This window comes from Quercus suber, unplaced genomic scaffold (assembly GCF_002906115.3).
Source record: "Quercus suber isolate HL8 unplaced genomic scaffold, Cork oak 2.0 scaffold_282, whole genome shotgun sequence".
In the NCBI taxonomy this organism is placed as follows: domain Eukaryota; kingdom Viridiplantae; phylum Streptophyta; class Magnoliopsida; order Fagales; family Fagaceae; genus Quercus; species Quercus suber.
The window spans coordinates 252966-261720 of NW_027069738.1; the positions used below are offsets into that span (position 1 = coordinate 252966).

General features: G+C 34.8%; 1 non-coding gene across 1 annotated transcript; it reads left to right on the forward strand.

The window, feature by feature from the left end:
* Positions 1-3904: 3904 nt before the first annotated feature.
* LOC112027244 (small nucleolar RNA R71) lies at positions 3905-4011 on the forward strand. The gene has a single exon (XR_002884451.2). It is a non-coding gene; the product is annotated as a small nucleolar RNA R71 (small nucleolar RNA).
* The last annotated feature ends 4744 nt before the right edge of the window (positions 4012-8755 follow it).

Consider the following 8755-nt stretch of genomic DNA (forward strand, 5'->3'; position numbering starts at 1 on the left):
TGTTAGAGTTGGCACTTGGTAGTATAGACTATAGACCACTAATTTGAGTGCAAACCTCAAATTTGATTGCGTTCGTAGATTGAGTAATAAATTTTGTTTCAAATTTTATCAATCATAAATGAGCTTCAAAATCGTATACTCTTCAAGAGGAAAATTTAATGAACTTATTTTATTTTACTAAAGTTTTTAAGAAATGCACTTTGGTAATAATTGGTTATCCCTGTTGTAGGTAACCATGATATTGAATGAGGCTCTGAGGTTGTACCCACCAGCAGCTTCGCTACTTCGAATAGTTCACAAGGAAACCAAGCTGGGAAATTTGATTATACCAACTGGAGTGGAGATTGCCCTACCAACAATCCTAGTCCACCATGATTATGAACTGTGGGGTGAGAATGCAAAACAATTTAACTCGGAGAGATTTTCAGAAGGCATTTCAAAGGCAACAAAGGGCCAAGTATCATTCTTCCCATTTGGTGGGGGTCCGAGGATATGTGTTGGTCAAAACCTTGCTCTAGTAGAGACCAAGATGGCTTTGTCACTCATTTTGCAGAACTTCTCATTTGAGACGTCCTCATCCTATGCTCATGCTCCTTGCTCAATCATAATTGTTCAACCTCAATTTGGTGCTCACATTATATTACATAAGATATAGTATCACAAAGTTGTTCCAGTTGAGCAAGATTTACGACCATTGTGCCTCATGGCTTGTTTGGTGTTCTATTTATTATTTAGTGGTTAAAAACTCATTTTCTAAAGAACAAGAAACAACATATTATGATTTTCAGTCTATTATATTATGTTTGTGTTTCTACATCCATTATTGCATTAATTGAAGGAAACAATGTTGAATAATGTTAAAAAAAATATATAATTCGAAAAATACATTATTATTATTGGTAAATTTTCATTTTTGAAGTATAATGTTAATTTTTTAATCCTACCCAAATTAAAAACCCTTTTACCGACTATAAGATCCCGATTTTAACAACTTTATTGCAAAGGCTAGAGTATATGATGCTACTAGAAAATTAATGAATTACCCTTAAGCATTCTAAAATTGAAATATTACACATGGGGGGATAGAAATGCCATTGATCTCTTTGCACTCAGCCAAAAAACTAAGGAAAAAAGGGGGAGAAAATGAATTCTCCAAACTGAAGCAATTTATTTAAGAAATGCCAACCAAATTTTCTAAGCACCCTTCTACAAATCAACCACCTTCTTCCATGAGTCTCAGCTCGATATCTCATCCCACCATCTCCCAACGTTTTCTCTATTAGTGTCGTTGGCCAAGTACTGAGTGTTGGGCAAGTGTGAAAAGATCAGCCAAATAAAATTCATCACTAGCCAAGAACCGAGCCTCTTTTCATAGATGTCAAGCACTTTCGAAAAACTTCTCTTCATTCTACTTGAAAACTACTTTGTCTTTCTTGATATTCATTCGAGGCATGAATGCAAGTTGAAATGCCTGTTGGGTCCCAAACAATATTATTACAAATATAAGCAATCCAAAATAACAATTACACACAAGAACACAAAATTTACATGAAAAGCCCTTTCTAAAGATAGGAAAAACCACGAGACAAACTCTGAATAATTTCACTATGATCAAATGAATTACAATAATTCTTGTGTATATCTCTCGGCTAAAGAAAAATCTCATGTATGTCTCTTAGATAAAGAAAAATCTCTCTTATTTTTCTTTGCTCCCTCACAAACACTAATTATCTCTTTCAAATGCGAGAACACTTTGCTCTCTCATTTTTATTTTCTTCTCCATGCACAACTCTCTCTTGGTTGTCTTCCTTTTCTCTAAGTTGCTCCCTCTTGGCTATTATCTCTTCTTTTTCTTTCCTGTATGACTTTCTCTTTCTTTGCTCTTGCACATATTCTCTTTGTGTCTTCTCAGGGGCAGTAGTACCTTGCTGTCTACTTCCTTTTGTGTTCCTAGGGTTTAGGGTTTAGGGTTTTAGGGTTTTAGGGTTTAGGGTTTAGGGTTTAGGGTTTCGGCGTGGTAGCTGCCACCATACTTAATGCATCTCACCAAACCCCCTAGCCGCATTTATGTGAAGAAGACCCCTGAACAATGCTGGCTTAGTTGCCGTAACTTACTGGAGACTGAGAAGGAGTTTAGGGTTTAGGGTTTTAGGGTATAGGGTTTAGGCATGGTAGCTACCACCATACTTAATACAACTCACCAAACCCCTTGGCCGCATTTATGTGAAGAAGACCCGTGAAGAATGCTGTCTTAGTTGCCGCAACTCTCTGGAGATTGGAGAGGGTGTCTAATAGGATAAGCGTTCTTGTAGTAGCCTGCATAATCAACAAATGGAGGGCTAGGATCAAGAAAATGGGCATATATATAATGGGAGAGATCCTCTAAGGGAGGGTGATCGGAAAAATCTCTATCAATAAGACTGTAGTAAGAAGGACTCAAATTATATCCAAGTTTAAGAGAATTGTATTCAAAAGCTGTTCTCCTCAGACATTGTTCAAGTAACGATTTCTTTACATTGGGCCTGTCTCTTTTTGCTTTCCTATTATCATTGTTCGGGGTTCGTTCTTCGGGGTTTGTTGTTCGTAGTTTGGGGTTTGTTGTTCGGGGTTCGTTGTTCGTTGTTCGTTGTTTGGGGTTTGTTCTTCGTGGTTCGTAGTTCGGGGTTCATTGTTCGGGGTTTGTTGTTCGTTGTTTGTAGTTCGGGGTTCGTTCTTCGTTGTTCATAGTTTGGGGGTTCGTTCTTCGTTGTTTGTTGTTCGGGGTTCGTTCTTCGCGGTTCGTAGTTCGGGGTTCGTTCTTTGTTGTTCATTGTTCGTTGTTCGGGATTCATTGTTCATTGTTTAGGGTTCACACGCACAAGACAGTATTTACGTGGTTCAGCAATTTGCCCACGTCCACGGAGTTGCAGGAATTTCACTATTATCAGTGAAAAATACAAAGTACGTCTACTATATATATCCTGCAGGGATAGGACACCTTCCAATTTCATTAGATTTATGCTCAATGACCTCATTACTACTCTTTATTTTCGAAGATTCATCTTATGTATTGCTTTTAGGAATATATTTTTCATTGATTTTTCCACTATGAAGAGTAGTTATAGATTTAGCTTGACTCACTTTATTTTTTAAGGAACTACAATCATCAACACGAAATTGGCTTTGGGAGTTTGGTTGTAGTTGAGATGGAAACTTACCCTTTTCTATTATGGATGTGGTCAATTTAGTGAAAGTGCTCCTAATGTCATTTATGTATTGTTAGTTCTGACTATTAATGGTGGATTGAGTTGGAATGAATTGTTGCAAAGTGTCCTCAAGACTTTCTTTGGAGGGAGATTATAGAGAAAAAAATTTGAAGAACCATGTGTAGGAGGTGCAACCACATTATCATTCCTTTAACTAAAATTTAGGTGATTCCTCCACCTTGAATTGTATTTCTCGGAATAGGAGGAAGAGTATGATTTTTTCACCATGTTCATAGCATTTGCTTGATCATGCAACACGTCTTTAAAAGCTGGAATTGTAGGGCATTCATTGGTAGAGTGTTCCATGATCTCACAAATTCTACAAATCTCATTAATTTTAGGTATAGTATTGATTCCATTGACCTTCCTTCCATGGCTTCAAGCTTCCTAATTAGACTAGCCACCCTAGCACTAAGGTTATCATCTTCCCTAAATTGGTACTTACCACCTCCAAAGGGGTTGGTGGATGCTCTAGACCTATCTGAGGTATTAGTGGTATCCCAAGATTGGACATTCTCAGCTAAGAGATCAAAATAATCAAAAGTCTCATCAGGATCTTTATTCAATGACTCTCCATTGCACATCATCTCTACAAATTGGCACATCTTTGGAGCTAAACTTTCATAGAAAAAACTAATTATACGNTACGCCAAGTTCCATAGCCATGATGTGGACAAGCATTAAGCAAATCTTTTAATCTTTCCCAACATTGATAAAATGTCTCATTATCTTTTTGTGAAAAATTCATTATTTGTCTTTTAAGTGCATTAGTCCTATGAATTGGAAAAAATTTCTTTAAAAATTCAGTTTGCATCTCTTGCCAAGTACCAATTGACCTAGGTCTTAAAGAATTAAGCCAAGTTTTTGCCTTGCAGGTTGCAAATAATCCCTAAGAGTTCTAATGGGTTGGTGAGCATGGAAGTTTTCATTATTTAAATTATTCTCATCACTATGATTACTCTCTAAGTCCACCATGATATCAAGTGTGTGAGAATGTGTGAAAGAATCAGATAAATTGCCAAACAAATTATTAGAATCAATTCTGACCAAGCAATTATCACTATCAAGACACCAAACACTCATGCAATAGTAAAGCAAGAAAGAAAAAGAAAAAGAAAAGAAAAGAAAACAACAAATAGCTTTAACAATAAAAAGAAGTAAAAATAAAAGAAAAACTCTTAAAGAAAACTAAACTACTTAAAAAGAAAGAGTTGGAGAGATATTACCAAATATGTGAAGATATTTAATGGTGAAAACCTCTCCAAACAAGTGGAACGCTTCTCTAATCGCCTAATCCCCGGCAACGGTGCCAAAAACTTGCTGCGACTTAAATAATGCTCCCAAGTGTAGGATTGTTGCGAAGTAATAATTCGGTAAGTCCGAGGTCGAATCCACAGGGAAAAGGGAATTGATTAGCAAACCACAAGAGAATAAAACTAAAATAATATAGTTTAATTGAAGAGATTTTTTTTTTTTTTATGATTTAGTAAAAGTAATTTAAATTAAGAGAAAATAACAACATATTAAGGCATTAAGGTTTAGGATCCACACACAACACATATATTGGTAGTCTTAACAATATTTATTTTATAACTCAACTAAAATTCATACGAAGGATGATTTTAGTCGGATGATTTAACAATAAAAACTCAAGAATTAATTGTCTAAGATAGTTTCATGCAATTGATTGATTTTAGGCAAAACAAAACTAGTGAATTAGTTCGCAGGGAATACTAAGCATTTAACGTGCCCGGAGTCTACGATAAATCAAAGGATTATACAAAATTAAACACTTTTCTAGATGATTAAAAAAATCAAAAACATAAAAGCATAATCATTAAAACCAATAAATAATTGTTAAGAACATACTAATAAACGGTTGGGTTTCACCCCTTGCCATAGCAAGGCTTCTAGCAAGCCATAACACAAATAACATTCTAAAAACTGTAAAGAAACTTTAAGAAAACCTAAATTATGTTCTACAGCAGCTCCCTTCTGAATTTTGCCCTAAAGAGCCTTTAAATAGGTTAAGGAATCCTGTTACAAGTTGAATTCCCGTTTGGAGAAAATCCTAGGTTTTTAGGCTTCAATTAGCCGACGTTTGTAGCCCATTTAACTTCAGAATTATGATTTTTGTAACTACAAGTTGTAGGCCTTTAAGTTAGCTTTCCAGCCCAACTTGAATCATCTCAATTGGACATTTGAGCCGAAAGTTATGCTCTAATTACTAACTGATGTGCAAGCTGAAATCCTAATCTGAATTGGACTTGGATTTAATGCAAATTCCCTTTGATTCCTTGTTCCAATTAGACTTGAATTTAATTGGGTTGGCCTTCTTTGACTTCATCATGGCCCTTGTAAAATTAAAGTTCATTAGTTTTCTTCTTTGCACAAATCCACTTATTTAATTTCATTATCTTACAAAAAACAAATTCACACATTAAAATTCAATTAATCACAAAATTGATTATTCAACATTATTCCAAAATTAACTATAAAATGCATAAATTAACTCAAAATAAGTATGATAATGCTTTCTAATAATGATATAAATATGCAAAATTAAGCTACTATCATTAAGCAACCATAAGAAATGCAAAAAAATAAACACAAAAGTCTAAATTTCCAATTGGAGATACTTAGTATAAAAGTGCTTACGGAGTCTAAAAAGAGCTTATATACAATGAGTGAGATAATCACATAACTAAATCTACATGACTAGTATGACTTATTTTCCTACCTTCTCAGTTCTATAAATGTCAAGGTTAAAAACATAGATCTATGCCAAATGTAATTTTTCTTTTTTTCTTTTTTTTTAAAAAAAAGGTTGAAATGAAATAAGCAATAAAAAATTGGCAAGCTTATGTTCAATAATGGTCTCAAACAGTCCATATGCTGTATCAGTTAACTTAATTTTCTTGTGTTTGTCTAGTTACTTTGAACTAAAAGAATTCATAATTTTGCAATCTAGTGGACTATCATTGACCATTCAGGTATACACATGGTCATTTGGATATTTTGCTGAGCTAGTGAAATCTGATCACTTAAACATGTTAATATGTAAATGTATTGAAAGCAAAGAAGTAGCAACTCAACTATCTTAGATTATGTCAACTGTTAAACATTCTTTTCCACACCAATAACTGATCTTGGCATGTGATTATATCAGCTTTTGAACTAATATTTTGCATAATAAAAGAACACCACATAGGAAAGCAAAGTGTTATCAATTATTTTAAGAATCACATATTTCAGACAAATACACAGGCTTGTTTATACAAGGTTGGAGGAAACCAAATTTAATGTAGCTCATAAGCATAATTTTCTTATACAGTATATTCTAACTAAACATTTGACTAGATTTTATTTGTTTCTCATTATGAAAGTTAGAACCAATATTTGTTTATTTAAAACATAGAAAGTCACATCACAAAGCCACTCATTCAAATAAGGAATAAACACAAAAGCTTAAAACATTGAGAGACAATTGTTTAACTAATCTAGCATTAGTAGAATAAGACTAAAATTTCCAAGAAAAAGTGAGCTTGAAATTATTAAAGTACTACTAATTCACACCCATTCCACACTATAAGGACAGGAACCAAACAATGTGACTTAAAATTCAGCACAACATCCTCAATTATAATACTAAAAATAACAATTCAACATAACAAACATAAAATTCTTCACTTATTTCCCATCCACATCTTCAATTTTCTTTTCCTCATGTTTTGTCAGCAACCAAACAAAAAAAAAAAAAAAAAAAAAAAGACAGTCAAATCAATAATGACCTGCAATTTTTTTCAGTACCCAAAAGAGAAAAGAATAGAAGATTGGTGAGATTTTTAGAAGAAGAGTAATATGCAATGATACTTTGCATTGAGCTCATTAGCTTGCATGTTCGGATGTTCATTCCTTGTGTGAATGTTCATTGTGGTCACTACTTATAGTGATTGTTCCTGTTTGGTCAAGCCATGCTTTACTACTTTATTTCTTGATTGCTTGATCGTATTGTGCTTACTCCATATGCATTTCAAATTTTCTACTTACAATGATCGTATTGTGTTGTTGTTTTTAGGAAATACTTGTCTGTATGGTTCAAGAGCTTCACAGATTCTAAAGTTAGGTGTGAGTGAGTTTTGTTCAACTGTTCCCAACTCACATGTTAAGTCTAGAGTTTGTTTTAGGGTTTTGTCACAAAATAGCCAAAGGGGGAGATTGTAAGGTTGAATTTATTCAATCATTTTATTGGCTTTATTCCTTGTCAAATTTTATTGTAATTCAGCATTTAGAAATCTTGTATTTAGGTGGGAATCATGTAAGGGTAATGTGTGAGAGAGTGTGAAGAAAAGCTTAAGAATGTACAGTTAAGAAGAGCCTTGCGACTAGCGAGTCGCCAAAGGTGGCACACGTGTGAAGCATGCAGGGGGAGCTGAAGGGTCACGCCAGCTATTGCACTATAGGACAAAACCTCCAGGCTGGCCAGGCAGTTAGCTTGCAACTCAAACTTGCGACTCATTCCAGTTGCGAGCTCGAGTCACCAGAATGCCCTGTTTGGTTGTAACTGACTCTTCGCATTACTTATACACTATACTATAAATACCCTTATACCCACGAAATGTAGAGAGCATTTAGAGAGAATTTTGAGAGAAAAACCCTAGAGAAAAACAAGATTGACTCATCCACAATTTTAATCTTTGATTCTCCAAATTCCTCTACTCTCACCTTCTCCATTGATATATCTTGAGAGGTACATTAGTCAAATCCTTATTTCACCATACCCATATTTGTGAGGAGGTATTTTGGTGCTTGGGAAGCAGTTCAGAAGGGACCCATTCATTTTAGTTGATGCAATGGGCTATTGCGGGATCCAGTAAGCTAGAGAAGACAAGGTTTGGTGTAACCCTATTGGAGCAAGAACTTGGAGGGCTTAGGTGCACTAGGTAATTAGGCTTGGAGGGTCTTTTGCTATTCATGTATTCCAACTTTATTTTCTAGTGATTATTGACCACTTGGAGGGCGGCAGAGAGGTTTTTCGCCGAAAGACTTCGATTTCCTCTTCGATAACACATCACTGTATTGTCTTTTGTTTGCATCTATCTTCCCTTAATCTTTACCTTTTAATTACTGTTGTGGTTGTGATTAAATTCAATTTATATTGTTTTAGCTAATTTTCATATTCCGCACATATATTGTTTGATTATAAGCTAGTGTTGGTAATTTGTAAATTGGGGGTCTAAACGTTCATTAGTGTTTTACACACTATTTGAACATTCAATTGGTATCAGAGCGGGTGCACTTGCTGTGGTTTAATTACCTAAGTGCAATCCTTGACCCCATTGAGATGGATCGATCTCAATCTCTCAATGCTCCACCAAATTTTGATGGAAGCAATATGCATTTTGGAAAGTCCGCATGAAGGCATTCCTATGTTTAATTGATGAGACTGTTTGGGATGCATAGATGTAGGATGGACTAGGCCGAAGGCCGCTAAATCCACATGGGATAAG